The 21,696-nt window shown below is 41.0% G+C and overlaps 1 pseudogene across 1 annotated transcript; it reads left to right on the forward strand.

Moving 5' to 3' along the window:
- The first annotated feature begins 1,485 nt into the window (after positions 1 to 1,485).
- LOC307165257 (interferon-induced very large GTPase 1-like) lies at positions 1,486 to 21,030 on the forward strand (annotated as a pseudogene). The gene is made up of 3 exons: positions 1,486 to 1,858; positions 8,905 to 11,048; positions 13,485 to 21,030. The product of its transcript is annotated as an interferon-induced very large GTPase 1-like (transcript).
- The last annotated feature ends 666 nt before the right edge of the window (positions 21,031 to 21,696 follow it).

The raw sequence follows: 21,696 nt of genomic DNA on the forward strand, positions 1-21,696 counted from the left end.
TAGATATTGAGCAGTAGTTTATGGTTTATTTTGACGTGACGGTGGTTAATACTTTCTCAGGAACAGTTAACGTTAGCAGTCAGTGCAGTGCACATGGTAGGCTAACAATTCCTGTTAAATATATAAAAAATATAAAAAGTCATTATGAATGATATAAAGCAAATACTGTTTAATTGTCTGCATTATTGCACTTTCTCTTTTTAGTGTTCTTAAGTTTTATACTGTGATGCTGCTATTGTGTTATTGGTATTATTGGTTATTGGAGTTATGTGTTTGGTAATAAAAAGTTAAACTGGCAAAAACAAACGTTTTTTTTCTCGGGGTCGGGGTGGGGGGCATCATAAAGTAATTATGCTTAGGGCACCAAAATGGCTACCAGCGGCACTGCATTAACTTTAACTCTGATTCAGAGTTATTTTAACTCTCTGTAGAGAGGGACCAACTGTTCTCTGAGCAGAGTTAATTTAACTCTGGGGATTTTGCTGTGTACTAACTTTAAAAAACATTTCAATTACATTAAGAAAACTGGATATTTTAATTTTATAATGATAGATCATGGCATCATGAAGTTACATGTCACTTGTGTATTTCAGTAAGCGATCTCAGGATTGTTCTGCTGGGGAAGAGCATTTCAGAAAACAGTCGAGTGGGAAACTTTCTGTTGGGACGAGCAGTGTTTGACAGTGAAGCTCCTCCAGATATTGTTGAGAGAATCGGAGGAAGACTGAAGGACAGACATGTGACCATCATCAACAGTCCTCAGCTGCTCCAGACACATCTGTCACTCCATCAAATCACACAAACAGTGAGAGAGTGTGTGTATCTGTCTGATCCAGGACCTCATGTGATCGTTCTGCTCCTCAAACGTGAGCAGTGTTCAACAGAAGATCAAGAGTGTGTGGAGAAGGTGCTGGACTCTTTCTCTGAGCAGGTTTTTCAACACACCATGGTGCTCACGACACAAGAGCCAACTGAAAACAATGACATCCTACAGAAAATCGTTCAGAAATGCTTCAATAGACACTTCAGTCTTCAGAAAAGCAGCTCTCCTGATGATCTTCTGCAGACGTTTGAAAGCATTGTACAAATGAATGATGGACGTCACCTGATTTGTGCCGAACATGAAGCTTCACAGTTTTTCACAATGAAGCAACAAGCCACAGAAAGAGGTAAGTGTGATAATGTTTGATCATTTGTAGTAGAAACGTAACTATAGTATACGTTTTGTTTCATTTTAATATTCTACTATCTGTTTCAGAGGGCATGAAGATGAATCTGGTTGTGTGTGGGAGCGACGGCACATTAAAATCCTCCATATCAGAGCTGATCCTGCAGCAGACAGACAGAAGATCAGACGTGGAGCTTCATTGACATCTGATCAGTCTGGTGGAGCTTCCAGCTCTGTTCAACACTCGGCTTTCAGAGGAGGAAGTGATGCGTCAGACTCTCCGCTGTGTGTCTCTCTGTGATCCTGGAGTTCATGTTTTCCTATTCATTATTCCTGACGCTCCACTTACAGATGAAGACAAAGCAGAAATGGAGGAGATCCATAAGATTTTCAGCTCAAGAATCAAGAAACACATCATGGTGCTTATAATGCAGAATTCGGAGCAAACGACTGCAGAACTAAATGAAGAAACAAAGTCTGTCATTGAGAGTTTTGGAGGACGACATAATTTCTTTGGTCCCACCACACAAGTGTCCACATTGATGGAGAATGTTGAGCATATGGTGGAAGAAAACATAGGCGGGTTTTTCTCCACAGAGACATTTTTGGAGGCACAGATTAAAAAAATGCTGAAATTTGAAGAAATAAAGAAGAAAATTCATTCACTAGAGACACATTTTCTTCCACAAGGTAATGACCTGATAATCAGTTTGGGTCTAGAAAAATTACTAAAAGTTTTGAATTCTAACATTTTAAAAAATATTAACCATTTTGTGTTTTTTTGTATGTTAACAGTTTTATACAGTAGAGGTGAAATTCTGAACTCCAATATTATAAAATTCAACCTACAAAACAAGATCAAGCTCCTACGTTCCACAGAAAATTAGAATTGTTAATTGATAACTGATCATTTTGGCCATTACAGATAACTATATACTATAATTCTCTGGAGTGTTGAGGCTAAAAGTTTTTCTGTAATTTTGTAAACTGTATCCACCTTCATAAGATCATAAGAGTGGACGCATTTTCAATTTGAGAGATGTTTCCAGTGTCTTCCACTTACAGTTATTTTAGCAGTAAAAAACTGTATATGTAGTCTAGATGGAAATAGGGGTCTACGCGCACCCCCCGGCTTTTTTTATGCCACCTGATTTTTTTCTAATCCTTAAAGTGTCTATTTTCAGAATCTGCTAGGTACCAAGCTGAAATAATGTCCCAAAGGCTTAATTTTTAACCCTTTGCACCAAACCCGAAAAATCTAATGTGATATAAAGTGCCATAACTTTTGATGTAAACAACTCACAGAGACAAATGGACACCTTTTTCCATACAATTCTGACCCAGGGAAAATGTTATTTGTTATGTTTTACAATATCTTGACCATCTATGGTCAAAAACAGCAAAAAAAGCTCATTTGACAACGATTTTATTATACTAATAGCAGCCTGAAATGGGGTTTATTTGAACCTTTTACTGCATTTATCCTGAACCTGAAGAAATGTAAAATAGCTTTACATTTGAAGTAAACAAAACAAAGCAAATTAACTTAACTGCCAGTTTGGGAATGTTGGGGCTTTGCAGTTGGCAGTTGGTGGCCGTTGGTTGGTACCTGCAGATCGCCATCTTCCACTGCTCTCTCTTTTGGAACGATTTCACTAAGTATTTGAAACTATAATTAAGATATACCTTTGTAGTCATAACTTAAAGTAATTTTTCAACAGTTTTTACTATAATCACAGGCTTTCGGAAAGCAAGAAGCATATCTACACAGTATCCGAGATATGAGACTCTGTGAAGCAGCCAGATCACCATACCGCATGATGGATATTTGTGAACAGATTTCATTAACATTAGAGGACTTGCCTTTGGATACATTTGGCTATCACCAATACTGCTATAAAACCTTGCAGGGAAAATAGATCATTTACAAGTGTCAAAGGCTTCTACATCTGGTGAATCATCATCATTGAAAAAGGACTCGATAACTGTGCCCTGAAAGATTACGTTCTGGCTGGGTAATAGCTTGCTCTTGGAAAAAATTACCCTGAGCCCCAGCCATTCCAAATAGCTGAGGAGCATGGATCTGTGTGTCAATAATTCGGTCTTTGACTGACACATAATGAGCCAATCGTCGAGATAGTTCAGCACGCGCACTTCGTTGCCTCAGGGGAGAAAGTGCTGCGTCCATGCACATTGTGAAAGTACGGGCTGCTAGAAACAGACCGAACGGTATGACCGTGTATTGATAAGCTTGCCCCTCGAAGGTGAATCTCAAAAATGGTCTGTGATGGGGCGTTATCTGAATGTGAAAGTAAGCGTCTTTCAGATCCACCGTAAAAAAAACAATCCCCCGGGCGAACCTTTGTTCAGATGTCTCAGATCTAGAATGGGGCGAGTGCCACCGTCCTTTTTTGGTACAAGGAAGTAACGTCTGTAAAAGCCTGACCGGCTCAGCGCGGGGGGATCTAATTCTAACGCCCTTTTTTCTAGCAGATTTTGCACTTAGGTGAGAAGCACATGAGCCACGCCGCTTCTCACCGAGGTCTTGACGACTGCCTGAAACCGTGGGGGTCTGCGAGCAAATTGGAACGAGTAACCTCGCTTTATAATATACAAAACCCATTTCGACACTCCAGGGATGGCTTGCCAGACCTGGGCCCTTGTGGCTAGGGTTTGAATATACATTGGGGCTGGGCTGCCTAGCATAGGGGGACCTAATACCCTTGTGTTGTGTTTTGTGCACATTTTCTCTTCTGGGCTATGACAGGCCCGACACAGAGATAGAGTGACAACAGGTGGGGCCGCCTAGTGAAGGGGGACCGATTACCCATGAAACATACTCTTTTTGTGCTTTATTTGGGTCGCTGTGATAACAGTGTTTGTTTGTATAGGCGCATGCCATGCAACGGGTCCATTGACTACAATATAAAAATCTCCAGCCGCCTGAACTGAACAGGGAGCTGTGAGATTTAAATGAGCTCTTTTCGAGGGCGATCTGGCTAGAGCGAGACTCAGACCCTCTCTCTTCCCTCCTGTGGCTAGGAGGGCTTCGGCGGCTCGGGGTCCAACACAACACGAGGTCGCGGGCCTTGGAGCCGGGGCAGCGGGTTGCGCTTAGCTGGTCTTGAGCGATGACGGCTATCAGCCACAGGGCGGGGCTGAGAGACCCGAGGCACTGGTTTCACTGGCTGAGGAGGCGGTGTGTTCTTGTGGCGGCTTGAGGCAGAGCTGAAGCGCTTAGGCAGGAAGTGCTTCATAGCTTGAGAAGATTTCTGTGCCTAGGTGAATCTCTCAGAAAACCCTTTCACAGCCGGGCCAAAGAGACCAGTGCTGGAGATAGGTGAATTGAGGAAAGCCGTTTTATCCGCCTCCTTGATGTCCATGAGGTTCAGCCACAGATGGCGCTCGAGCATGACGAGGTTAGCCATACCTCTGCCGATCGCTTGGGCGATAGCCTTTGTAGCTCGCAGTGCTAGGTCTGTGGCGCTGCGCAGGTCATGGAATGCCTCAGGGTTCGGGCCAGACTCGTCCATTGCCTGGAGAAGCTTGGCCTGAAATACCTGTAACACCGCCATGGTGTGTAGAGCTGATGCAGCCTGACCGGAAGCAGAAAAGGCGCGTCCAGCAAGGGCTGAAGTTTTTCGGCAGGGCTTAGAAGGGTGAAGCGCTCTGGATCTCCAGCCAACAGCAGTGGGCAGGCATAGATGGGCGGCAACTGCTTCTTCGAGCGGTGGCAGCTTCTCATAACCTTTTTCCGGTGCGCCGTCAACAGAGGAGAGCGTGGCAGAAGTAGAAGCGCTCGTGCATGCTGAGTACGCCGCACGCCATGATTTTGTGAGTTCGTCGTGGACCTCAGGGAAAAAAGGCGCTGGCACCCAGGCAGAAACCATCCATCCAGCCGGCTTCTAGGTGGCTCCTCAGACGAGGCCCATTTGAGACTGAGGTCTGAAACGGCCACAGTGAGGATATGCAGTAGCCTGGTTAAAACCAGACCATTCTCAGTAGTAACTGAGTTATGGTCTGGCAAAGCTTAATTAATAACTCATTTCCAAAGGGGCGTCACCAACGGACATCGCTCAAATGCCTCTGGGCACAATTGGATAGACCTAAAACCAATCAGAGCGATCGTCATCGTGTAAAGCCATATGCTGCGTCCCAATTCACCCAAGTTACACTACGCCATAAAAGTATGTACTTTTTTTGTGAAGAAAAGGTATTTACTTTTGAATGTGTAGCAAAAAAGTAGGCAAGCTTTGGGACATACTGCTTCGTCATCTTTATCGGGTGGATCTGTTGCATGCATCCTGTCACGTAAACTGCCCTGTCAATCATCTTGTCACAGTTAAAATCCTCTATTAAATCTAATTTAATTCGGAGAGAAATGTAGTAGCACGTTCATCTGCCAGTGGGTCTTTCATGGAGACTGTCCTCATGTGTTTGCAATTTGAATATAATAATGTGCGCTTCACCAACGGACGTCGCTCAAATGCCTCTGGGCGCAATTGGATAGACGGATTAGAAATGGGCTTGAATGAGTTCTTTGCCAGACTACTTGCAAAGCAAATCTAAATTTGCCAGAAGTTGTCTGGGTTTTCCCAGGCTAGATACGCAGCATCTCAGCATCCGAATTAGTTCCGGTAGCAGCAGCGCTAGCACCAGACTGTGAGAGGGCGGGGTCAACCTAGCCCATCCACTCTTCCTCAGAGGCAGCAATGGAGAGGCTGTCGTCGTGTTCTTTGTGCAATCCGTCGAAGGAGACGAGACCTGCCGCTTGAAGGGAGAGGGGCGTTGGTCTGCCTGTGTGAACAGGACCGGCAAAGTAGACTGAGATGGAGAAAGTGAGGCACACGGGGATGTAGCCGGCGTGGGCTCCCTTAATTCCATGTGCCCGGGCTGTCGTTGGCTGCGGCACTTCTTTCATGGCTGAAGTAGTGCCGGAAAGGGAAGTGCAGGAGTAGCGGTGTCGCCGTCTCGAAAGAGAGCTAGCCATGTCCGCAGCGTTGAGATGTGAGAGCAGCCCACGGAAGAGAGTGCAGCTTCAGTGTGGGTGGGTCCCAGGCACGTGGCACACTCCGAGTGCCCATCTTCCTCGTGTATGAGTGCCTTGCACGAGGTGCACGAGGGGCAAGGCATTTGAAACAACGTTCGCTTAATTTGACCCTTTTAGAACTGAGTGCCAATGGGCAAACTAGACGCTCTGCTGTGTTCGCTGTGCAGCTACTGCGTTTTAAATTATTAGCTTTAATATTCTCGAGGAAAGGAGTTTGCCACTGTGTATTAGCTACGCAATACGAAGTGACCGTTCTCGAAAGGGAACCTTGATTTTCCAATGTCTTCATGTACAAGTTGAACATGGGTCTTAGCAGGACAACCTCTTTGCATTCAATCACATTCCAAAGAATGTAATCCTTTGCCACACAATACGACTTGTTATGTGCTGTTATGCTCATGGGTTTGGTACTCTGTGTTGAAGTTGTTTCTGCATGATGGATGATACTTATCTTCCATTGCAAAAGGTCCTTGTCCTGCACCTTGTGATAAAGAGCCTCTTTCTTTAATTCCTGTGCCCTAGGTTCAATAACTTTCCAGGCTGGTTCCTTATGTTTCCAACTTTGAAACTTTGTAAGCTCTTCAGTCTTGCGCTTGAACTTGGATTTTGCTTTGTCACAGAAAATGTACTGATTGGGAAACAAGAAGGAACACCTCCTTGGAGCTCCTTCAGATTGAATTGACAGAGATTTGACATGGTGTGGAGAGTCCTTTTTCAATGATGATGATTCACCAGATGTAGAAGCCTTTGACACTTGTAAACGATCTATTTTCCCTGCAAGGTTTTATAGCAGTATTGGTGATAGCCAAATGTATCCAAAGGCAAGTCCTCTAATGTTAATGGAATCTGTTCACAAATATCCATCATGCGGTATGGTGAACTGGCTGCTTCACAGAGTCTCATATCTCGGATACTGTGTAGATATGCTTCTTGCTTTCCGAAAGCCTGTGATTATAGTAAAAACTGTTGAAAAATGACTTTAAGTTATGACTACAAAGGTATATCTTAATTATAGTTTCAAATACTTAGTGAAATCATTCCAAAAGAGAGCAGTGGAAGATGGCGATCTGCAGGTACCAACCAACGGCCACCAACTTCCAACTGCAAAGCCCCAACATTCCCAAACTGGCAGTTAGTCAACTTTTTGGACCTTTTTGGAATTTTTTCTGTAGTTTTTTTTTTTTTTTTTTTTTTAAGTTAATTTGCTTTGTTTTGTTTACTTCAAATGTAAAGCTATTTTAAATTTCTTCAGGTTCAGGATAAGTGCAGTAAAAGGTTCAAATAAACCCCATTTCAGGCTGCTATTAGTATAATAAAAACGTTGTCAAATGAGCTTTTTTTGCTGTTTTTGACCATAGATTTCACAATTTCCCTGGGTCAGAATTGTATGGAAAAATTGTCTCTGTGAGTTGTTTACATCAAAAGTTATGGCACTTTATATCACATTAGATTTTTCGAGTTTGGTGCAAAGGGTTAAAAATAAAGCATTTTGGACATTATTTCAGCTTGGTACCCAATTTAATCTTAAAATAGACACTTGAATGATAAAGAAATAACAGGTTGTGAAAAAAAAATCACCCTATGCGCTTGAGAAAACGAAAATATAGTTGATCCTCTACACATACCTGTATTTGGCCATTTTTTGCTATTTTTGTCCATAAATAGGGTCAATATGTTGTCAAATGTCAAAAATAACCATTCCATTAAATTCCTGGGGTCAGAATTGTATGGGAAAATGTGTTAATTTGTCTCTGTATGTTGTTTACTTAAAATGTTATGCCACTTTCTATATAATTTTTTGATTTTTCGGGTTCCGGTCGGGTACAGCAAAGGGTTAAAAATTAAGCCTTTGGGACATTATTTCAGATTGGTACCTGGCAGATTCTGAAAATAGACACTTTAAGGATTTAAAACAATCAGGTGGCATAAAAAAGCCGGGGGTGCGCGTGGACCCCTATTTCCATCTAGACTAATGCAGTTTGATATTGAAATCAATTGTTATCATATTTTTATTTTATTGTCTATTGTACGTCTTGCACATTCACAGCTTTCATCCGTATTGCAAAATAAGGTGGACAACTTTTATAAATAAATAAAGTTAGTTTTTCTGTAAAGTTATAAACGCTCACTCAAGTGTTTAAAAATACAAATCTATAAAATATATATGTATAATTTTAGTAAATGTCATGCCTAAATTTCTAAATATGGCAATTCAAATATTTGCCATATTTGCTCCATATTAAACACCCACCTCACAGTAATACATATTTGTTGTATTGCATATTTTGTTCGCTTTTATTATTTTTTTATTTAGCAATAATAATTCATATTATTATTCTTAATGTATAAGCACAACATTTTGGGCCAAATTGGTGTTTCTTAAAAAAAAAAAAAAAAATGTTCATTTGTTTTAAAAATCGCATTTTAAATCGCAAATCACAATTTTAACCAGAAAAATTGTAGTTAGATATTTTTCCCAAAATCGTGCTGCCCTACAGTACAACATACCAAACAAACCACTTAACAATATGTCTGATATGCTGATATGATATACTAAACAAGTAGCCAGCAGACCTCTCACAAACAGGGTTATGAAAATGTGAAAGATCAATGTAAAAATGACAGAATCAAACTTTTGAAAGACTGTTTTTTAGGCTTTAAGACTAATGCATTTCTTCTTTTACAGGTTCAAAAGAGAGTCGAGATGATCTGAGGATTGTGCTGCTGGGGAAAACTGGAGCTGGGAAGAGTGCAACAGGAAACACCATCTTAGGAAGGGATGCGTTTACAGCAGAAGAATCTTTTCAATCAGTTACAAGTGAGACTCAGAGAGAAACAGCGGAAATCAACGGCCGGCACGTTACTGTGATCGACACTCCAGGACTATTTGATACTGAACTTACCAATGTGGAGATCCAGAGAGAAATCACCAACTGCATCTCCATGATCCTGCCTGGACCACATGTGTTTCTCTTACTGATTCCACTGGGACGATTCACTCCAGAAGAAGCAAAATCAGTGAAGATCATCCAAGAGACATTTGGTGAAAACTCTTTAATGTACACCATGGTGCTCTTCACAAGGGGAGATGGTCTGAAGAACAAAACCATTGAACAGTGTTTGGGAAAACCTGGATCTCCTTTGATGAATCTTATAGAAGTGTGTGGAAAAAGATACCATGTGTTCAATAATAATAAGATTGGAGACCGAACACAGGTGTCTGATCTACTGGAGAAGATAGATGCCATGGTGAAAGCAAACGGAGGGAGTTTCTACTCGTGTAAGATGTTCAGACAGATGGAAAGAGAAAAACAAGAGCAAACAATGAAGTTCCTGATGGAGAAAGTGGAACAACTAAACAAAGAAAGAGATGAACTCTTGAACAAACACGAAGAAGAGAAAGAAAGAATGGTGATTATGATGGAGGAAGAAAGACAGAATCATGACAGAGAGATAAAGAGAAGAGAAGAAGAATTTAGTGAGAGAGAGAAACAATATAAAATAGAGATGAGAAGAGAACGAGAGGAATGGGAGAAACAGAAACATAGAGAGGAAAAGATGAGAATAGATGAAGAGGATGAGAAAAGAAAAGAGAAGGAACAGAGAGTTTGGGATGAATTTAATCCGAGACTTAAACAAGGGAAAGAGAGAATGAAAAGAAAGAAAGAAGATATTCAATCTAAACATGAAGCAGAAGAAAACATGAAGCTCCTAATGGAGATAGTGGAACAAATGAACAGAGAAAAAGAAGAACTGATGATCAAACTAGAAGAAGAGAAACAGAGAATTAAGATGATGATGGAGGAAGAAAGACATAATCATGACAAAGAAAGAAAGAGAAGAGAAGAGCAACTCAAAAAAGAAATAACAGAACAAGAGGCACATCAGAGACAGATACGAGATGAGCTGAGAAGAGAACGAGAGGCATTTGAGCATGAAATTGAACAAATGAAGCAAGAAAAGGAGAAAATAAAAGCAGAAAGAGAAAAACTTCAAATCAAATATGACGCAGAAATAGACAAACTGAAGAACAGAATAGTGAATGAAAGACAGAGTCATGATAAAGAGAGAAAGAGAAGAGAAGAAGAGTTTAATGAGAGGGAAGAACAATACAAAACTGAAATAAAAGAGAAAGAGGAGAAAGAGAGAGAGATCAGTGAAAAGCTGAAGCGAGAACGAGAGGAATGGGAGAGACAGAAACAAAAAGAAGAAGAGAAGAGAAGAGAAGAAGAGGATGAGAAAAGAAGACTGAATGAACAGAGAATTTGGGATGAATTTAATCAGAGACTGAAACAAGAGAGAGAGAGAATGGAAACAGAGAGAGAACATATTCAATCTAAACATGAAGCTAATGATAACAACATGAAGCTCTTGATGGAGAAAGTGGAGCAAATGAACAGAGAAAAAGAAGAACTGATGAACAAATTAGAAGACGAGAAAAAGGCAATGAGGATGATGATGGAAGATGAAAGACTGAAACAAGAGAAAGAAAGAAAAAAAAGAGAAGAGGAGGAAAAGAAGAGATTGGAGAGAGAAAAACAGATTTCTGATGACCGATATCAGAGACTCATGAGTGAAATAGAGGGAATAGTCAGAGAGAAAGAGAGAATTGAAAGAGAGAAACAAGAACAACTACAAGATTTTGAGAAAAGACTGAAAGAAGAAAGAAACATGAGAGAAGTCCAACAAAAGTCTTTTGAAGAAAAAATGAAACTCCTTGAAGAACAGCATGAAGATGAACTAAACAGAAGAAAATTGGAGAGGAAAGAGGAATATGAACAAGTGAAAGATGAGATGAAGATCTGCTCTGAAACTGATGATTCACTACAGGTGAGTGTTCAGAGAAACCTGGAGAGAACTGATTCAATGTATATTGATAGCATTTTAACACCTTAAACACCTCAATAGGAATAATGACTATTTGTTCCAGATTAATAGTGAATGAATGAATGAGGCATTTATATAACGCTTTCATATGTACTACTGTACACTCAAAGCGCTTTACAATCATGTCAGGATCTCTCCTCAACCACCACCAGTGTGTAGCATCCACTTGGATGATGCGATGGCAGCCACAGTACAACGGCGCCAGTGCGCTCACCACACACCAGCTATAGGTGAGAGTGAGAGTGATAGAGCCAATTCAATGGATAGTGGTGCTGTATGGTGTTTTTTTTTAAAAAATTTGTTGATAGCATGAAACAATTGTAAACAGAGTCTAAAACGTTTTGTGATCAGATCACTGAGGCTACACATGAAGGCCATCAGAAATGGACATGATTACATTACATTTGTAGTGTAACCACTCATCTGTTCATTGTTTTGGGAAAGCAAGTGATTCAAACTTGTTTCCTGGTACAGAAATAGTCAGTGAAAAATTCCTACCACTAATGACGAGACTGACAGTATGTCTGGAACAAACAAACAAGCTGATTAATACAAGCAGCGAACAGCTAAAATGTAAGAAAGCCCATATGAAACGTCTCGGTTACTAATGTAACCCTCATTCCTTGAACGAAGATGTTACATCAGTACTGACATAGGCCATTCAGTGGTAGTTCAGGGATTTGGCAGGAGGGACGTAACGTCTCTGTTTCCTCCTTCAGAGAATGAGGGTTACATCAGTAACAGGAATGCTCCCTCCAGCCACTGAACTGTGTTACGAGTGTCGGAGACACAGATGGGTGCAAGTTGTAGCGTGTCCATTTGGCAACTGCTCTCACACAGTCACACAGCAAAAGAAAAAGTCTGTGCACTGACTTGTACCTGAGCTTTAAAGGGAACTAAAACTTTAAAGTAGGCCACTTAAGACCTCGTGTCCTGTCCAGAGACCACACGTGGATGTTCCAGAGGTCTGGACGAGGGTGCCATATGGTGCCCCATCCCTGAGAAAGCAGGTCCTTTCTTAGGGGAATCCACCAGGGAGGGATTGTTGTGAGGAGCTCCAGGTCAGAAAACCAGGTCCAGGTGGCCAGTAAGGCATAACCATCAAGACATGCTCTTCATTCTCCCTGACTTTGCACAGTGTCTGTGCGAGCAGGCTCACTGGGAGAAACGCATACTTGCATAGGCCCTGGGGCCAGCTGTGTGCCAGCACATCTGTGCCGAAGGTCCCCTCAGTGAGGGAATAGAACAATTAGCAGTAGGAGGACTCCTGGGAGGCAGAGAGGTCTGCCTGTGCATCCCCAAATTGACTCCAGATCATCTTGTGGTGGAATCTCCATTCTCTCGGGAATATGAGCTGTCATGAGAGTGCACCGCATGATTAAGCTCCCCGGGATGTGAATGGTGCACAGCGACTTGAGCCTTTACTGACTCCAGAGGAGGAGATGGCAGGTGAGTTGTGACATGCAATGTGAGCATACCCAGCCTTGGCTATTGATGTACAAAACAGTCACAGTGTTGTTTGTGCGGACCAATAGGTTGATACTGCTGCAGGGTGAACAGCACTGCCAGCAACTCCAGGCAATTGGTATGCCAGTGCAGGCGAGGTCCAGTCCAAGAGCCCGAAGCTGTACGCCTGTTGCTCATAGCACCCCAGCCTGTTCTGAAGGCATCTGTTGTAACAACAACATGCACTTTGGCCAGTAGAAAGACAAGGTCTGACCAGGGGCTGAATGCACCAGGCACCAGGTCCCTGTGTTCGCATAACTGATCCCAAGAGTACACTAGAATGAGGCAGTCGTCCCTGAGGAGGGTACGGGCAGCCTCCGCAACTGTGGTAAAGAGGAGAATCTTGTACTGATATGCTCGACACTCAAAAGAAAAATGTAGGAACAAGCTGTGTCGAGGTAAGATCTAGACATGAAAATACGCTTCCTTCAGGTCGATCGCTGCAAACCAATCCTGGGGCGAACGCAAGTGAGAATGCGCTTCTGCATTAGCATCTTGAACGTGCCCAATTCAAGAAACATAGATCCAAGATTGGCCGTAACCACCGCCTTTCTTGGGTATGATGAAGTACGGGCTGTAATACCCATACTTCATCTCGGCTGGAGAAACAGGCTCTTTTGTGTCCTTCACCAGGAGTGCCGCAATTTCCGCACACAGGACAGGGGTGTCTTTGTTTGCCACTGAGGTAAAAAGGACGCTGCTGAACCTAGGAGAATGACACACTAGGTGGCAGCACTTTGCGGGCATAATTTGCAATGCGGGCACGTTGTAATATTTAACGTGATTGACTGAATGGGAATTACAGTTTTGTTTAAAAGAGTACTGGAAAATGCTGATAAATATGTATAATTGTTTTTTTCTTCTATTAAACAGAGAGAAAACAAAGACATTAAACCAGCAGAAGTCAGCCCAGATAAACACATACAACAGGATAAGATAGAGCATCTATTTCACAGACTTCATCTTGACAAGAACAAAAATACATTTAAAAGAGAAGAAGTTCTTCAGTTAACTGCACATTCATTACAGACCCATGAGTCCTGTGCTGAGGAGGAACTGGTTCTGAGTTTCATACAAAAACTGCTGATGATGAACTACAGAGTAAGATACACTAATGTTAAATATGCCAATGAACAGGTTCACACACAACAAATAGACAATGAATCAACTGAAGGCAACAGTGGTATTTTCAAAAAAATATCTTTCTCTAATGAAGGAGAAAGTCAATCTGAGCAAATCCACCCGATGGATGTTCAGATGGCTGTGTTTCATTGTGCTGATGGTTTCCTGAAGCAGATGATGGTGACCAAACTGTCCCAGTGTCAATATGCTCTGCCTTTGCTTGTTCCTGATCCATTCACACAACAGATTGAGTTTCCTCTCTGGACATTTAAACAAATTACAAAGAGCTGGAAGATGAGAAACAACAAAAATGAAATCATCAGTCAAACCCATCTTGTCTACAAGGCAGAAACTCCAATGGTGTCTTTCTTCAGGTTTGGCTCTGTGTCTTCATCCAAGTCTCATCTGATGAACAGTCTGATCAATGAGAAACACAACACGTTCTTTCACAGGAACTGCCCAGGCAGCAGCAGAACCAGAGTCCTGATGGACGGAGTGGTGGAGATCGCCTGGTTCTGTCCCTCTGGGAAAAACACAGATAAATTCACTGACTGTGTTGCGTTCTGTAATCTACACGGTGATGCAGGAGACCATGAGAAACAGCTGGAGATCCTCACTGAAATGTCCTCCGTCAATGTTGTTCTTCTACCTCAACTTCCCAGGAATGATGAAAGCTCAACAATAATCCAAAACCTGTGCACAAACAGAAAGCCACTCATTTGTCTTTTCACTGAAGATGAATCTACTGTAACTGGGATGGACTAAGGTAAATTCAAAATTGGTTTGAAGCACAGACATCTGTCAGATGTATCTGAGGAACTCAGACAAACTATAAATGATTGTCTCTCAGAATCATCTTCCACTTTTAAACTTGAAGATATGTCCAAACACTCAGACATCAGAGTAGATGAGGAAGATGACGATGACTGCAGGAGAGGAAGAGAAGCAGCACAGCAGATGATGAGTTTACTGGAGGATAAAGATCTGGCAGAAATCAAAAAATCATTTCTGCCCTGTCAGGGGAAACTGTGGCATCAGTGGTGTCAAAAGAACAAAGAACTACATCGACCTCGAGCACATGAGACAGAAATGGACATCAGCCAAAAACAAGCCAACCTGAAGCGATTACGTGAGCAGCAGTATGCATTTAACATAAGTACTTTTATACAGTTCTTTATTAAAGAACTGCACTTGCATGCTGAGAGTAAGATCTATTTCCTTAAATGGCTTGAAATTGTCCTGGATGAATATATCTCACCAGATATTTCTGCCCTTCATCATAAGTATGATGAAAAGTGGTCAGCAGTTTTAAAACTTAAATACAACAATGAAAAACCTGAACAATTCAAAGCTGAACAGACAGAACTTGAGAGAATATCTGAGGATCTTCAAGCTGCAGCCTTTGGTCTGGAGCACATCATGAGGGAGATCGGTCAGATCTATGAATCATATTCATCTGTGAAGAAGAACAAGAAAGACTTGCAGTTTAACTTCTCATCTCTCCCAAGTCTTGCAGCAGAGATGATTATCTCTGGATTTCCACTGGAGCTGATGGATGGAGATACTGCTCATGTTCCTCTGGTCTGGATCTCTGCTGTTATAGATGCACTCATTCAGAAACTGGGAGACCAGAGAGTCTTTGTGCTGTCAGTTTTAGGGATTCAGAGCTCTGGGAAATCCACCATGCTGAATGTCATGTTTGGACTCCAGTTTGCCGTCAGTGCTGGCAGGTGCACCAGAGGAGCTTTCATGCAGCTGGTCAAAGTGTCAGATGAGATAAAACCAGAGCTGAACTTTGACTATATTCTGGTTGTTGATACTGAAGGTCTTCGTCCTCTAGAACTGGCTGGAAGATCAACAAGACATCATGACAATGAATTGGCCACATTCGTTGTTGGTCTTGGTAATCTGACCTTGATCAATATATTTGGAGAAAACCCATCTGAGATGCAGGACATTCTTCAGATTGTTGTTCGGGTCTTTCTGAGGATGAAAATGGTTAGAATGAATCCAAGCTGTGTGTTTGTGCATCAGAACGTTTCAGATGTCACAGGCGGACTTATAAACATGGAAGGAAGGAGACGACTACAGGAGAAATTGGATGAGATGACAAAACTTGCTGCTAAAGAGGAAGACTATGATGCAGAATGTTTCAGCGATGTCATTAGATTTGATGTTCAGAAAGATGTGAAGTATTTTGCTCAGCTCTGGGAGGGAAGCCCACCCATGGCACCACCAAACCCAAACTACAGCGAGAACATTCAAGAGCTAAAAGAATCTATTCAAACGTATGCATCAAATTCACATGGAATGATGCTGACACACTTAAAAGATCGTATTAAAGATCTCTGGGAGGCTTTACTGAATAAACAATTCATAATCAACTTCAGAAAATCTCTGGAGATTTCAGCTAACAGAAAACTGGAGACCGAATACAGCAAATGGACCTGGAGTCTTCGCAGTGCCATGATGGAAACTGAGAACACAGTTTACAACCAAATAGAAAATGAAGCAGTTCATAAGGTTGAGGAAACTGATCTTCAAAGAGAACTGAAGAAGACAAGAGAAGAAGTGGAAAAATCAGTGTCTGAATTCTTTGAAAAGGACACTGATGCTGATATACTGATTCATTGGAAAACATCATTTGAAATCAAAATCAAGGAGCTTCAGGAAAACATTGTGAAAGAAACAGAGAGGGAATTAAATGAGGTTCTTCAGCAGCGAGACCTGAAGAAAAAGATTGATGCTCAGAGGACACATCAAGAAAACACTCTCTATGAAAAGAGCAAAGATCTTGCCTTAAAACTGAAAGATAAAGCAAATGATGAAGAAACAGTGAAGAAAGAGTTTGATTTGTTTTGGAAACAGAGTGTGAAGAAGATCATCTCAGACACTCCTCCAATCAAAGACATTGACATAATGAGAGATGTGAGAGAGATCCTCAGTGACACCTATGGAAGTTTTTCTGTAGGCCAACATAAGGAGAAAAGTGAGTACAGAGATATTTTTTCTGTACCAAGTTATTCAGAGTATGTACAGCTAAAGAAATCCAGTGGATTTACAGGATCAGTCACAAACACCCACAGATCAACTAAGATATTTGGTTGCAATCTATCAAGAGAGGATGAAGCCCAAATAAGAGCATTAGTCACAGACGTTGCTCGGCATACAGACTCAATGATCATGTCATCTAACATTTCAAAGATGGGCTACAACATCAGATGTATTCAACACCTCACAGATTACATTAAGAAAAGAGTAACAGAACATCAGGAAGGACCAGTGAAATATGATTTCAAGAATGATTTATTCAGGGATTTGGTTATTTCCATCTGTAAGAAAGCAAACAAGATGATCACTGACCAACACAAAATGTTCAGGGATGCCAATAGTCCTGTGAAATATGATGAGAAGAAAAGAGAAGAGTACTATAGTATTTTCCAGAAATATTGTCATGAAGCAACATCGGCTGCCATTTTTGGAGAGATCATCTGTCAGAAACTTAAAGAGCCCACTGAGCAGAGTGTCTTCAAGAAGACTGCCAGAGATTTAGCTGGTGAAATGACATCAAACTGTGAATCACTGAATGGAAACAGATCAAAACTGGAGAAACACATCCTGAAGACTCTGGCAGAAGAGAAGGATTTTGAAAAATACATGAACTACATTCATAATCCCAGAGATCACTTCAAGAGTTTCATCAGAGATGAAGTCAGTCGGTACATCACTGATAGGTTCAGTGTCAGTGTTTTACCCAAGATAAAGGAGAACATTGAACTCCTACAGCAAAAGATCATGAAAGCAGCACATGAATCTACTGAACATGTTCAAGTTAACAGAGGAGATGTTGGTTTGTGGTTGAAGAGTTTCACACAGCAGCTCTCAGATGTGCTGATCTTCTCTGAAAAAGACCTCACTGGAGTGAAAGATGACGATGTTGATGATTTCAACCTCCTAGAAGATGTGATAAGAGACAAACTTTCTGCTATAATGTCTGATATCATCAGTAGATTTAACACAAAAACTTTTCCAGTAAAGCTGGACTATAAGTTCAGGCCAGATAAGCTTCTGATTGATCACTTCAGTCAGTGCTGTTGGGTTCAGTGTCCATTCTGTAAAGCCACCTGCACCAACACCATAGAAAACCACGATGGAGATCACAACGTTCATTTCCATCGTGTTATTGGACTAAATGGGATGCATTACAAGAATACGACTAACCTGTCTACTAGCATCTGCACATCAGCGGTGGCAAGCAGTCGATCTTTTTATCCCAATGCCTCAGATGATAATGTCCTCTGGCGAGAATATAGAAGAGCAGGAGGAGTTTATGCAGACTGGAGCATCCCCTCTAATCTCTCTGAACTGCCCTACTGGAAGTGGTTTGTGTGCGTATTCCAGAAACATCTGGAGAAATACTACAATAAAACATTTAAGGGGAAGGGGAAGATACCAGATGAATGGAGAAACTACTCAAAACAAGAAGCTATTGAGAGTTTGGATCAATATATCTAATGGAATAGATAAAAAATGAGAGTCATACATCTATTCTGCGATTCTTCTCAGATCAAAATAAGAAAATAATTTTTATTACACATCTCAAAACACTGGATTTAAGAGACTGAAAGACAAGAATCAATTCCTCATACACACATTTGTTAAATAATTTGAACTTCAAAAAGTGGAGTTTCATAGTGGAGTTCTCAGAATTTGTAGGTGACTTGGTCACTAAATTTGATCGCATTCTTATCTTAGGTGATCTAAACGTGCACATATGTTGCCCTTCTAAGCGATTAACCCCTGAGTTTTTAAATATCATGGACTCTTTTAACCTTCAGCAGTGGATTTGTTATCCCACACATATTCATGGACACATGCTGGATCTAATTCTATCATATGGGTTTCCTGTAACTGAAGTTGAAGTTGTTGATTCTGCTATTTCTGATCATTTTCCTATTCTATTTAAAATGTCTCTTCCTCTGCTTTCTATTGCACCTGTCTCAAATACCACACAAGCGCGTGCTTATTTGCCCAATTTTGAAGTAGACTTTATTAAATCTTATAATGAGGTCAATCCGCTACTCTCTTTAGAATCCCCACTACCTGACCTTGATGTGGAGCATCATTTTTTGCTCCTAAATACGGTCTGGGAAGATACTTTAGGTCTCACTGCTCCTTTTAAGTCTTTTAAGCCAAAAGTTAAGTCCAATTCTGAGCCATGGGTTGATTATAGCATACGCTCGTTGAGACAGTCATGCAGGAAAGCAGAAAGGAAGTGGAAAAAAGACAAATTGCAGATCTCGTACGAGATCTTAAGAGACTGTCTATTGGTGTATCAGAATGCGGTTAAGAAAGCTAAGGCTTCATATTTTACTGAATTGATTGAGAAACATCACCGCACTCCAAAAACACTTTTCTCTGTCATTAATTCTGTTCTAAATCCTCCAATAAACTCTCTCCGCTGCCCGTCTTTGGCACTATGTGAGGATTTTGCTAGTTACTTTGGTCATAAAGTTTCTAACCTGAGAGACGAATTTCAAGTCTCCGATCAGGAAATACCGACTGCAATGAGTTCACCTACTATTTGGACCTCTTTCGATTCTGTCTCTTTACATTCGTTAAAGGAAATTATGTTTAAACTCAAACCTTCCTTTTGTACGTATGACACCTTACCTCCTCGATACCTGAGACAATTATTTGACACTGTCGGTCCTGGATTGGTGTCGTTATTTAATAAATCCTTGCTTGAAGGGGCTATACCTTCTAGTCTGAAAATTGCCTCAATTACACCGGTACTAAAGAAACCATCACTCGATGCCTTTCTGTTATCAAATTTTCGTCCTATATCCATTGTGCCGTTTATTTCCAAGGTTTTAGAACGAATAGTATTCTTACAGCTCCAGACTTTCTTAAATGACAACCATATCTTTGAAAAATTTCAATCAGGGTTTAAACCACTACATAGCACAGAAACTGCCCTTACAAAGGTTCTTAATGATTTTTATATGAGTACAGATTCGGGAGATTCCGTCAATTTAGTAATGTTAGATTTGTCTTCTGCTTTTGATACTGTAGATCACACGATTCTCATTTCTCGGCTGGAGTCTTACGTTGGCCTAGGGGGCGAAGTTTTAAGCTGGTTCAAATCTTTTTTAACTAATAGACGGTTTTCTGTAAAAATGGGATGTTTCTCCTCTTCATTCCGAAATTTATCTTGCGGTGTGCCTCAGGGTTCTGTTTTAGCTCCTGTCTTATTTTCGCTATATCTTCTTCCTCTGGGTTCAATTTTTAGGAAACACAATGTCTCATTTCATTGCTATGCCGATGACATGCAGATTTATATGCCTTTGTCTAAGAAAAATAAGAGTGCTCTTCACAGTTTGACAGCATGTCTTGATGAGGTTAAAGCTTGGCGTACCAACAATTTCCTATTCTTGAACTCAGACAAAACAGAAGTTATTATGTTTAACCCCTCCGAATCCAGGCAAACACATGATTTTGACCTTGGATCTTTAGATTTATCTCTTGCTCCACAGGTACGGAATTTAGGGGTGATTTTAGAGAGTTCCCTTAAATTTGATAGGCAAATTAGTGCTGTTATCAGATCGAGCTTTTTCTATCTTCGCTCTATAGCGAAAATCAAATCCTATCTCCCGAAACGTTCGGTGGAGACTGCGATCCATGCTCTTATTACCTCGCGCCTAGATTATTGTAACCAGCTTTATTTTGGTATATCAAAGTCCCAAACGGCCCGCTTACAGTGTGTTCAAAATGTTGCGGCGAGATTCCTGAAGGGAAAGAGGAAATTCGACCATGCCACCCCCCTTCTGAGATCCCTCCATTGGCTACCGATAAGCTTTAGAATTGAATTCAAAATTTTAATATTGGTGTATAAATCCTTAAATGATTTAGCACCTTCTTATTTATCTGACCTACTCCATTTTTATTCTCCAACTAGAAGTCTTAGATCTGAAGCGAAACTTCTTCTTCAGATACCTAAAACCCGGTTAAAATCAAGGGGAGACCGAGCTTTTGAAGTGGCTGGCCCCACAATGTGGAATAAGCTCCCACTCTATATTAGATCGACTTCCTCTCTGTCTGAGTTCAAGTCATGCCTCAAAACGTACTTATTTACTGCTGCTTTTAGCTTACAATGATTGATCCATTCTAAACTGTGTAGTTTTATTTTTATTTATTTATTTTTATCTATTTTTACTAATGTTATTTACTGTATGTACAGCACTTTGGTCGGCCAGTGGCCGTGTGTAAATGTGCTCTATAAATAAACAAACTGAACTGAACTGAAAAAGAACACACCTTTTTGTAAACAAAATTATAAAGCTCAAAACATCCAGAAAAGGATATTAATGATAACATGTTAATGGTATACAGTGGAGAGAACAAGTATTTGATACACTGCCGATTTTGCAGGTTTTCCCACTTACAAAGCATGAAGAAGTATGTAATTTTTATCATAGGTACTCTTCAACTGTGAGAGACGGAATCTAAAACAAAAATCCAGAAAATCACTTTGCATTTTATTGCATGACATAAGTATTTGATACATCAGAAAAGCAGAACTTAATATTTGGTACAGAAATCTTTGTTTGCAATTACAGAGATCATACGTTTCCTGTAGTTCTTGACCAGGTTTGCACACACTGCAGCAGGGATTTTGGCCCACTCCTCCATACAGACCTTCTCCAGATCCTTCAGGTTTCGGGGCTGTCGCTGGGCAATATGGACTTTCAGCTCCCTCCAAAGATTTTCTATTGGGTTCAGGTCTGGAGACTGGCTAGGCCACTCCAGGACCTTGAGATGCTTCTTACGGAGCCACTCCTTAGTTGCCCTGGCTGTGTGTTTCGGGTCGTTGTCATGCTGGAAGACCCAGCCACGACCCATCTTCAATGCTCTTACTGAGAGAAGAAGGTCGTTGGCCAAGATCTCGCGATACATGGCCCCA

The sequence above is a fragment of the Squalius cephalus genome (genome assembly GCF_949319135.1).
Source record: "Squalius cephalus genome assembly, chromosome: 1".
Classification (NCBI taxonomy): Eukaryota; Metazoa; Chordata; class Actinopteri; order Cypriniformes; family Leuciscidae; genus Squalius; species Squalius cephalus.